This window comes from Pelmatolapia mariae, linkage group LG7 (genome assembly GCF_036321145.2).
Source record: "Pelmatolapia mariae isolate MD_Pm_ZW linkage group LG7, Pm_UMD_F_2, whole genome shotgun sequence".
In the NCBI taxonomy this organism is placed as follows: Eukaryota; Metazoa; Chordata; class Actinopteri; order Cichliformes; family Cichlidae; genus Pelmatolapia; species Pelmatolapia mariae.
The window spans coordinates 35,331,561-35,343,291 of record NC_086233.1 but is presented as its reverse complement, the minus strand read 5'-3'; the positions used below and the strand labels follow the sequence as shown (position 1 = coordinate 35,343,291).

General features: G+C 42.2%; 1 long non-coding RNA gene across 1 annotated transcript; it reads right to left on the bottom strand.

Moving 5' to 3' along the window:
* Window positions 1-941: 941 nt before the first annotated feature.
* LOC134632211 (uncharacterized) lies at window positions 942-3,744 on the bottom strand. The gene is made up of 7 exons (XR_010094482.2): window positions 3,635-3,744; window positions 2,870-2,981; window positions 2,454-2,556; window positions 2,191-2,342; window positions 2,040-2,072; window positions 1,552-1,735; window positions 942-1,092 (listed from the first exon to the last, which is right to left on the bottom strand). It is a non-coding gene; the product is annotated as an uncharacterized LOC134632211 (long non-coding RNA).
* Between the last annotated feature and the right edge of the window lie 7,987 nt (window positions 3,745-11,731).

Below are 11,731 nucleotides of genomic sequence, written 5' to 3'. Positions count from 1 at the left end.
TTTTGGTTTCTAGCAAACTGCCAGGGTTGTTTTCATGTTTGTTTGCAAATAGTTGCTAAGCTAGCTGAGCGGTGATAAAAGTGAAAAGTGGAATACAAGTCAAGTCAAGCCAACATGTTTCAAAAAGCACAACTTTTACTTTGAAGGTAAACAATCCCCATTTCCCATTTGTGTCACACTTCTCACAGTTTCACTACACCTCTGCAGCGATCACTTGTAACTCGACAGGGAATACTTCCTCCCCCCCCCACACAACCAATCGTTGACAGATGTTCACAGGTCCATCTCTAAGCCTGTGTGGGTGGGGCCTTATTTACTTGATCCTATATCATCACCATGATTTTCACACATCCAAAGTGGTTGACAAATTTGACCCTTCAAAAAAAGAAAAGATTGTGTAACACTTTAGGTTTTCAATAAAGTTTGAATTGCAGCTATTCACGCTGTGTACATAACTCAGACTAAACACACAGGTGCACATCCACGGCACTTGCAAGCAAGCTACCTAAGTATTTACAAAGTATAAAGAGAGTGTCAAGATCTAAGAGTTTGTTATTTCCCCAGATAGCAAGGAAACATTGAAACAATGTTGAGTCAATATCAGGCGACGTCATTGAAGCAACGTTGAAGTGTGACGTTGACCCAACGTCACTCTTGCACCCATTTTTAACGTTGAAACAACGTCAGGTTTTGATGTTGAATCAATGTTGAAACCTGACATTGATTCGATGTTATATTTTCTAACACTGTTGACATTGAAACAATGTCAGATTCTGATATTGAAACACTGTTGAGCTATGGTATTGATTTTCCACCTCTTTCGCACAGTTGCTTTTTATTGAAAAAAACAAAAAACCAAAAAAGGTCAATAGACATGTATCATTTGCAAAATACTTTATTAAAAGACAAAGTTTCCTATTTACATTTCTATGTGTCACGTCACTTTTTATTATTTACTCCGGGATGGGGATGGATGATGTGCGTCCTGCGCGCCACCCGTACGATCTGGAGCATATCTGAGCCATTTCTGGACTGCTTGAGCAAAGACCAACTCAGACATAGAGTTCGCCCCTACCTGCTGCGCCAGGCCATCTAGGACAAAAAATAGACACACACACAAAAAAAGGGAATTAGAGCACATAAATGAGCTCTTGTTAATTGTCTTCAGCAGGGAGAAAGTATGTAAACTCCTAGGCTGATAAACATGAAAGTCACCAGGCGGAAATCAGCAAACTGCCGCATTTGATTCCCAAAGAGCTATAAGCTGAAAATGCGATATGTCTTAGCATGGTGTGCCGTGTATCCTTTAAAAAAAAAAAAAGAAAACATGGGTCCTCGGGCTGTACAAAGTGTACAACCCGAGGACAAAACAAGCCGAAGACCAAAGACTCCATCTCCAGATTAACCGGACATGAAAGTCTTGTTATTAAGAAAGACAAAGTAATATAGCAAAAAACAGACATAGGAAATGTGAAACGCACCCAGCACATCAATTGATCCCTTTATTGTTCACTTTAGGCTCATAAAACTACAATAAATGTTAAAACTTACCAAATATGCATCTGCACAGCGCTGTCTCTTTAAATGCCCTTTTTTGCTTTGTCTGGTCCTTGGTATTTTTTCCCTGCCCAGTTGAGTACAGAGGCCAGCTCCTTTGTAATGGCATAAACCATTACACGGCGGACTCGCACCTCCAGTGTGGTCCAGCAGCACCAATCAACGCAAAGCGTCTCACCTATAGACACATTTTATGAGATGGAATTAGCGAGTCTCATGTCTTAAATGTGTATGCAAGTGCCTGTGTGTTTACTTCATGTAATTGATGATAGAAACATGTCATTTAGTTTTCCCTAAAGCCTGATTTTCAAGTCATACAAAGAATAAACCAAAGTATTGGCAGTGCAATGTATTTCTGTTCCCTTTTGTTGGATATTCATTTGTTAGTTCTTGTAACTGCTAAAAGTGTTTACTAGTTTTTGCCTGTCACATATATTTGTTATACCATGTAAACTGTGAAATTCCAAGATTTTCAAACTTGCCTTGTAATAGTGGCTTCACAGAGTCTCTGGAATCTACAGAAAAAAAAAAAATCACAACAAGATGACATTCAGGAGTATAAATTGGGTTTTCTTTTTAGATAAGAGTACAATGACATTGTGATGCAGCTTTAAAGCTTTTTTAAAAGCATACCATCTATAGGGAAGACATCAGACTCTGCATGCTGGGGAGATCGCAAAGCTGTGTCGGTTTGTGCCGGAGTGGCGAAAGGTGCCGGAAGCTGGGTGGGGCATTATGATGGTTGCTATCAGTGGGCTGGGGGGCAGACTGCGGAGTGATGAGGGCTGTTTAGAAAAAGATAATTTTTTAAGTATTTAAGAATACAGACAACTTGTCAGAAAAGTTTCCTCGTGTCAGACACATATGTACAAAGACACTAGACAGTATTTTATTACCTGGTATTTTCACTCGAGGGGCCTGGGGAAACCGTTTTTTTGTAGGCTTTCCCCACAAAAAAACTCATCCTCTGAGTCCGTATATGTGTACAGGGGATTTGGTCTAAAGAAAAGAAATTAAAAACGGTCTTAAGTAATTTTAAATATGCTTTTGGCATATTGTTTCCTAAAGTTAGTTTGATTTCTAACAACACACACAGGAAACAGAGATGTGCAAGAAGGTACAGTATACAAAATGAATTTTTGAAGTGCACAAGTGTACACAGCTTTGCATTTTTAAAAAGTTTACAAACTTCCACTTTTTGGACTATATTATGTGGCGATATTGCAGTATGCAAGCACCACAGATATGTATAAAAGACAAGATCATAAATTCTTAACAATCAAAGATATGTTTGTGAATAAAAAGGTTTTACTTGTGCTTTCTTTTAAGACTGGTCTGGGTTTCTTCTTCGGACTGAAGGTCAGACGTATCACAGCGTTCACGTGGATATCTCTGAAGACTGCGTTCTGCTTCGTGAAATGTGCCTGGAAATACAAACACAATGTACGGCCAGACATACATTACGTGTGGACAAAAGGTGCAAACGCATAGAAAAATCAGCGGTTTCAAAAATACGCTGGTACGTGTGGACGTAGCCTTATTCATTATTCAAGGCACAAACGGAAAGTCATGTACGCGTGCAACGTAAAGTTAGGTGACCGTGCAACGTACAGTCACATGGGCATGCTGCGTGAGCTTTCAAACTGAGTCTAAAGTTTTCGTGTGCGCATTGAAGCGAGTGCTCTCCAATCATCAAAAGTAACAAAGTCACTGAACACGTTTATACAGTTAACTTTACGTTTATCAATCATATATCACAGATTTAGAATTTTTTGTAGTACTAAGCAACTACAGAGCGAAAGTCTGGGTCAAGCGCCGAGGCGACGGCAAGAACAAAGGAAACCTCGAAGCGTTAAAGCTAGCTTTGTAAGGGAATATAACGAAGAAATTATGAAACGAAAATGTTTTCTTTGTTGATATACTTTGTTCGCAGTGCAATTTATTTGTTGCCAGATTGTAAGAAGTAGACACAATTTAAAAAACTTGTTAATGTACAACATTAACAAGTTTTTTTTTACTGTTATTCAAATGCAAACATGGAAATACCGAGTAGGAAAAAAAAATCATTCATTCTTACCTTATACTAATCGTGGTGCGGGCCAGTGCAGTGCATGAACTGATGCCTTCTCCGGTCAATTCCGCTGAGAGTAAATTAAATGTCCCGCTCTACTGTAGAAGACAATGAATACCGGGGGAGGGGGGGGGGGGGGGGGGTGTACCAATGTGAGAGGGGTGCTGTGGAATAGTCCAAGTGATCGCTGCTTTAATTTCCCGGTCAACTATACATAAATTGCATGTAGACACGATTTTTTAAAGCTGGTGAACTAGACCAAGTCATTGATAACAAATGAACAATAAATCTACTTTCTCTGGTACTTTATACCCGATCAGTTGCAATGCAATTTAATGCTCAACTACAAATCGATGGTTTTTGATGGTGACCGGAGCCGAATGATCGTCAACTATAAATAGACGTTTTCTCGATGTTGTTGTTGTCACCTGGTCGACTATAAATAGATCAAATATCAATGACAAAAAAACAACGGTGAATCAACATCGTTACAACGTCCCTATAGTAAGACCGTCGGTTTACCACAGTATTTCAATGTTGTTACAACATTGGCATTTCAACCCCGACCATATACGACGGTTCGGATGAAAAATCAACATAGATTCAATGTCGTCTTGCTATCTGGGTCACTAGCCCTTCCCCTATGTGTTTTTCTTTGTCAAAATTAAGTATCTTAGTCTGTGATTTCCTGTTTTATTTTGATAGCTGGTTGTCTTCTTTGGCTGCGTTTCATTTGACTTCCCCCTTGCTTGCTGTCTTGATTGTTTTCAGCTGTTTCTTGCTACCCAGGTGTTCTCCATCACTCCTTAGTGTGTTTTGACTGTAAAAATAGCACTGTCTTTGTTTTGTCCTTGGTCACAGCATTTGTTTACCCTCGCGCGTGTGTGTGCTCTGCTTTGTTTTTTTTGGATTGCTGGACTTCTCATCCACCAATAATGATGCATTTGTTTTACTCTGCAGTTGGGTCCTGAAACTCAAAAACATGACAGAGGCACGTACATCAGTTTATCGATGACTGTTTGGGAACTATTGTATTAACAGTACAACAGGTTTCCTCAAGCCAAATGTGAGTGATGGATCTTTGAAGGCGAGTTTCAGTTTCACACAGCCCATTTGATCGCAGAAGACTGGGCATGCTACAGGTGAACTACACCATCAAAGATCTTTTGTTGAAACTTCTTACACAGCAATTAAATTGAAGAAGACCCAAACAATTTTTACATGCTGCTTTTACAGCATTGTAAAATTGTAATATTGTTTTATTAAATTCCTCAGTGGTTGTTATATTAAGCCTTGTGTATCATTATTTGGCTGTTTCTTGTAGAGCTGCAATCAAAATACATATTTTTTCTTAAAGGCTAATAAACTTTTGTTTGGGTTTTTTTTTGATGAGTGGTAGTGGGCTTTATGTGGATTAAATTGAAACTGCTGTATGTGACACATTTGACAAAACAACATGGTATTAAACTACGTGTGTCTGAGTCTTGGTGTGATTCTCATTTCCCAGAGTGGCCCTTAGGCTGTGTGACACAGCAAAAATAAGTAGGAAAAAGATCAGATAATACTCATTTTGACACCCTAGCAGCAACATTATACAGCTGACACCTTTCACTACAGTCAAAAAAACCTGAAAAAAAAAATACAGGTGTCAAAATGAAAAGAGTGTCTGCTGCCGTCACACCCAGGTAAGGTAAGCAGTGTGTCCTACAGAGCAGCAGGCACCGACTATTGTAAAGGCCATTTACAGGAAGGTGTTAAAGTAGACTGGAATGAACCAGAATGGTGCTCCAGCACCTTTGGTTAATGAATAATTAAATCTAATAGAGAGTTTAGTACAAAATACACTGAAGCGGGGGCTCTTAAAGTTTATACTAGATTGTAAATGAAATCTAAGTCTACGTCCACAAGAATGCGTTTTGAAAACGCATCGTTTTCTCTCTGTTTTGGCCTCCAGTCCACACTGAGACAGCGTTTTGAAAACGCTCTCGAAAACGTATACATTTGAAGACGGTGCGTTTGCGTCACAGTGTGGACAGTGAAAACGGAGACTTTCTAAAACGATGATGCACGTTAGTCATGTGACCAATTAAACAAAGATAGCGGGGGCATTATACTAGTGATGGTAAATTTGATTCTTTTCACTGAATCGAGTTTTAATGAGTCACTCACCAAAGTGAATCGGGTTTCTTGAGTCATTTGAGTCACTGAGTCAGTTGACCAGAGAGTGCAAAAATGTTTATTTTCACTCAAACTTAATTTGTTTCTCTTTTAACCTCCTAGGACCTGCCGTCCACATATGTGGACATCACATTTTTGGTTATTTTGACCAAAATACTCAATTTTGCTCTACATGGGCCTGATATCCACTTACGAGGACTTTATACTGCTACTGTTCTATCAAAATTTTAAATGAATATCCTCATTTGTGGCTCTTATTTTTCTTAAAAACAAAAATAAGGTAAAAAAAAAAAAAATCTGGAAATTCTTTGTTTTTACATTCATCGGGCTCCAATATGCCCAAATATCAAAGAGAAATTAAAAATGCATGGTGTGGAAGAGTTCGGGTCTTAGGAGGTTAATGTAAATCCTACTGCTAAGATGAATGATTGTAAAAGAAAACAACTATTTTCTTTAGGGCAAAAAAGAGCAAAAAAATTCTAAAGGGAACATTTTTTTTTTTTTTTTTATTTTATTGGTATTTTCCTTAAATGTGTCAAATATATATTTTCTCATCTAAATGTCCATCTTAGAGTTTAAGATGGCGCCGAGTATGGCAGCCTCGTCGCGAGCTCCCCCAAGCAACAGCTGTTTTTTGTGTTTAATTTTACTTTTTCTTTATTTTTTCACGAGTAGCACATGTCTCCTTGTGTACGACCGACAAACCTTACTGGACATAAAAGATGGACTTTCTCATCACTTTCCGGAGTTCAAGTTTTGCAACACGGACCCTCCGTTTGCAGACCCCCCATTCATCTCACCTGAGACGCCTTTGTTCTGGGCCCGTGGAGGCCGCAAACGCCGACGCAGAGGGAGAAGATCTGGCGTTCTGGTTCGACTGAGACGGCGCACTAACAGACCACCGTTACCCAGTTTATTACTGGCTAATGTGCAGTCTCTGGAGAACAAGCTGTGCGAGCTTCGGGCACGGATCTCATTCCAGCGAGAGATGCGGGACTGCTGCGTGATCTGCCTCACAGAAACCTGGCTATCGGACAAGGTACCGGACTCCGCAATACAACTACCGGGGTTCTCTGTGCACCGCGCGGACAGGTCACGGGATCTTACTGGGAAAAGCAGAGGCGGTGGTGTATGTTTCATGATCAACAACAGCTGGTGTGATTATGCGAACGTGCACCCGGTCAAATCTTTCTGCTCACCGGACCTGGAGTACCTGATGATTAAGTGCCGGCCATTCTGGCTACCGAGGGAATTCACAGCAGTGATTATTACGGCGGTTTACATTCCCCCACAAGCCGACACTGACCGAGCACTCAGGGAACTGTACAGCGCGATCAGCAGTGAGGAAACCGCACACCCAGAGGCGGCGTTTATCACGACCGGGGACTTTAATAAGGGTAACCTGAAGAAAGTCTCACAAAAACTCCACCAACACATCCATTTCAGCACTCGTGGAGACCGGCTTCTTGACCACTGCTACACCTCTTTCCGGGATGCATACAAAGCCCTCCCCCGCGCCCCATTCGGCCAATCAGATCACCGCTCCATCCTGCTCCTGCCCGCCTACAGGCAGAAGCTGAAACAGGAAGCTCCAACCCTGAGGGCGGTGCACCGTTGGTCGGACCAATCGGAGTCTACGCTGCGGGACTGTTTTGATCACGCGGACTGGGAAATGTTTCACGTGGCTGCTAAAGACATTGATGAGTACACAGACTCAGTCTGCGGATTTATCAGAAAATGCGTGGAAGATGTCGTCCCATCCAGAACAGTTAAATCCTTCCCAAATCAAAAACCCTGGATTAACGGAGATGTTCGCACAGCACTGGCGGCACGGAGCACCGCTTTTGCCTCCGCGAACACATCGGACTACAAACACGCACATTACCAACTCCGGAAGACGATCAAAGCAGCCAAACGTGAGTACAGGGACAGGGTGGAACAACAGTTTGACAACCCTCGGAGTATGTGGCAGGGACTAAACACAATCACAGACTTTAGAGGGAAAACCAGCACACCGCAGACCACGGCCTCTCTGTGTGAGGATCTAAACGTATTCTACGCTAGATTCGACACAGCGAACACCACGAGACCGGACAGTGTGCGCACCGCGGATGACGTCAGTGCGCACACTGTGTCTGAGGAGGATGTGCGGAAGTGCTTCAGGAGGGTGAACGCACGCAAAGCTACTGGTCCGGACGGGATTCCCGGCCGCGTCCTCAAGTCATGCGCGGCTCAGCTGGCTGGAGTGTTTACACACATCTTCAACCTTTCCCTCTCTCTGTCTGTAGTCCCAGCCTGCTTCAAAATGGCCACCATCGTCCCTGTACCCAAATCCTCCACCATCTCCTCATTGAACGACTGGCGACCCGTAGCCCTGACCCCCATCGTGAGCAAATGCTTCGAGAAGCTGGTCAGGGACTTCATCTGCTCTGCACTACCCGACTCACTGGACCCTCTACAGTTCGCATACCGCCACAACAGGTCTACTGATGATGCCATAGCCCTGACACTCCATGCTGCCCTGTCACACCTGGAGAAGAGAGACACGTATGTGAGAATGCTGTTTGTAGATTACAGCTCAGCATTCAACACCATCGTTCCCTCGAAGCTGGACAGGAAACTGCAGGATCTAGGACTGAGCAGCTCCCTCGGCAGCTGGATCCTTAACTTCCTGTCTGACAGACGCCAAGTGGTCAGACTGGGCAGCACCACCTCATCCCCCATCACACTGAACACTGGTGCTCCACAGGGGTGTGTACTGAGCCCTCTCCTGTACTCACTCTACACCTACGACTGCACGGCCACTAGAAACTCCAACATCATTGTGAAGTTTGCGGACGACACTACAGTGGTGGGTCTTATCACCAACGGTGATGAGACGGCCTACAGGGAGGAGGTCAGCGCCCTGACCCACTGGTGTCAAGACAACCATCTCACCCTCAACGTCGCAAAGACAAAGGAGTTGATAGTGGACTTCCGGAGGTGCAGAGGAGTACACACCCCCATCACCATCAACGGCGCCGCTGTGGAGAGAGTGAGCAGCTTCCGCTTCCTTGGTGTACATCTGGCTGAGGATCTTACGTGGTCAGTACACATAAACAAAACAGTGAAGAAGGCGCAGCAGCGCCTCTTCTTTCTCAGGAGACTGAAAAGATTCGGCATGAGCCCCCGCATCCTCAGGACCTTCTATCGCTGTGCCATTGAGAGCATCCTCACTGGATGCATCACCACCTGGTACGGCAACAGCACCGCTCACAACCGCAAAGCTCTCCAGAGAGTAGTGCGGTGTGCTGAACGGATAATTGGAGGTGAGCTTCCCTCCCTCCAAGACATCTACAGGAAGCGGTGCCTGAGGAAAGCGGGGAGGATCATCAAGGACTCCAGTCACCCCAGCCATAAACTGTTCAGACTACTTCCATCAGGAAGGAGGTTCTGCAGCATCCGGTCCCGTACCAGCAGACTGAGAGACAGCTTTTTCCATCAGGCCATCAGACTGCTGAACACTTCATAGACACCTCACCCTCACTACTGGAACTTCAACATTATGCACTCCATACTGTATATAAATACCACTGTTTTGCACATACCAACCTCTGTATATTTTATTTTATATATCTTATTTTATTGTTTACTTTATTTCATTTGTAAAACATGTATATACATACTATATACACACTCAAACACACACACGTAGAAAAACATATTTAGTATACACATTCAGTAATGTATATACCTTTACATATTGTACATATATTTATTACTTTTTAGATTAGCCATTTTTATATTTTGCTTGTTTTACATTATTGTATTTTGCACAACTCTGTTGCTTGTGAAGCTCGCACACAAGAATTTCACTCACATGTACTGTACCAGTGTACCTGCACATGTAATGTGACAATAAAAGTGATTTGATTTGATTTTGAGCTGTGAGCCAGGGGGCGGTAAAGTGCCTTAACATTGGTTGCCAACCAAGAAGAAGAAGAAGAAGCTGTGAGCCAGGAGGGAGGGGGTGAGTAAGTGGCTGTGTCCGAATTCAGGGGAAGGATGCTCATAAGGACACTACCTACCTACGTCACAAGGTAGTGTCCTTAGAGAGACGGGTAGTCAGGAAGTGAGCGGCTGTGGACAGCCCCCTTTTTTTCTCCATAGAAACTTTATTGAACAAACAATGAGTATTCAAACATAACAGGTGGGCTGTGGACAGCCTCCTAGCCTTCAACTCCGCCCTTACTTGCGTGTTTTTCCGGTCGCTAGCGCCACAGCGCGAAAACTTTAAAATGGACCCAGAAATGTCGCTCCGTTGTTTGGGCAATTTTAATTCTCGAGGAGCTAGAAAAACCTTATCGTCGTTGGCCGCACGTTTTGTACCTTAGGCTCATCAGAGACAATCATATCCAGGTAAAATAATTTCCTTTAATCTAGACGCATTTAGGAATTACTGAGATATTTACACGGATAATTGAATTATTGTCGGCGTTGTGCCAAAAAAGTGTTCGCCTGGCAAAACTGATTTCCAATGTTTCCGAGTGTAATATGTGTAATATCTTTATGTATGTTGGTAAATAGACTTCGGTGAACATGGTTTACAAAGGGGTTTTATATATACAATAATTACCTGTTGTTCAAGTATCTTTGTAACTCTGGTTATAATCTAGGTACAATTGATATATTTGTTGCGCTGTCTGCTGTCCTCTTGACCAGATTACTCTTAAAAAATAAATTTCTAATGTCAACAAGATTGTTTGTGAACTGGATAAATAAAGGATATATAAAAGTCACTGCCAAAAACTGATTGCAGCTTCTACCTTGTTACAGGAATGTTGCTGGTGGCTCAAAGTGACTTGATATCATTGATGAGGGAAACATTTGACATGTTTCACGTATTATAGACCAACAAGTTATTCATAGCAGGTTAAATACGAGCAATCAGTTTAGGGCAAAAACCAGAAATCAGTTTTTGGCAGACGATCATTTTTTGGCACAACATCGGTCATTCTTACACATGTACTGTATCATATAAAATATATAAACTAAATATCTTTGAAACGTATAGAATCTAATCTTTTGTTTGTTTGTTTTTTTTACATAGCACTTTATCAAACTGTTGTCTGCTACAGAGTTACAAGTATTATACTAATAATATAGCATCCACCATCTCCTGCTTGCATATTTCTGAAAACATCTTAGTGGTGTGGCAGCCACGAGTGAGCCAGCCCTGCAAACCCTGTAGATGGACGATGCAGTGGACAGTGGGAGGAAGCATCCTAAAGCTCTTTGCAGACCACCCTGTGTGATTCTCCACTCCCCGACCAGAAAAGACAAACCTCAGTTGCAGCACCCCATCCACGTCTGATCTTGCTCCGGCAGATTCAGCAACACTGCCAGAGACTTCCTGTAATCTATTACAGTTGTTCAAGAAACGGTCCAGGAACAGGTCACTCAGGTTAATCCTGTGTGAACAACTGAAAATATTGTTTTTCCATCTTTACATACTGTGTATTTGAAATATTCTTGTTTAATTGTTATTGTTATTTACTTTATTGCTATCAAATAAATATCCAAGTAAAATTGTTCAAAGTTAGCGTTATGTTCATACATGTTAAAAATGCCTGTAAATCAAATTGAGTTCAGTGACAATTACTGTTTGTTCGAATCAATTTATTAATAACATAAAACCTTTAAACTAATGCAACACATATAACAATGTAACAAATATATTCAAATAAATAAATTTCTCAGTACATAACTCATTTGGGAACTAATCTTTCTAGAAGTGAAAACAGTCTGTCCGTCCTCTCCCTGCTCTCCTCAGCCTCTCTTTGCTGCCTCATGTCCTCTCTGATGAGATCTAGCAGCTCATCATCCCTGTCTCTCTTCCTCTTTCTCCCTGTCGTAGGTGGCTGAGCCGCTTCGTCATCACTGTCG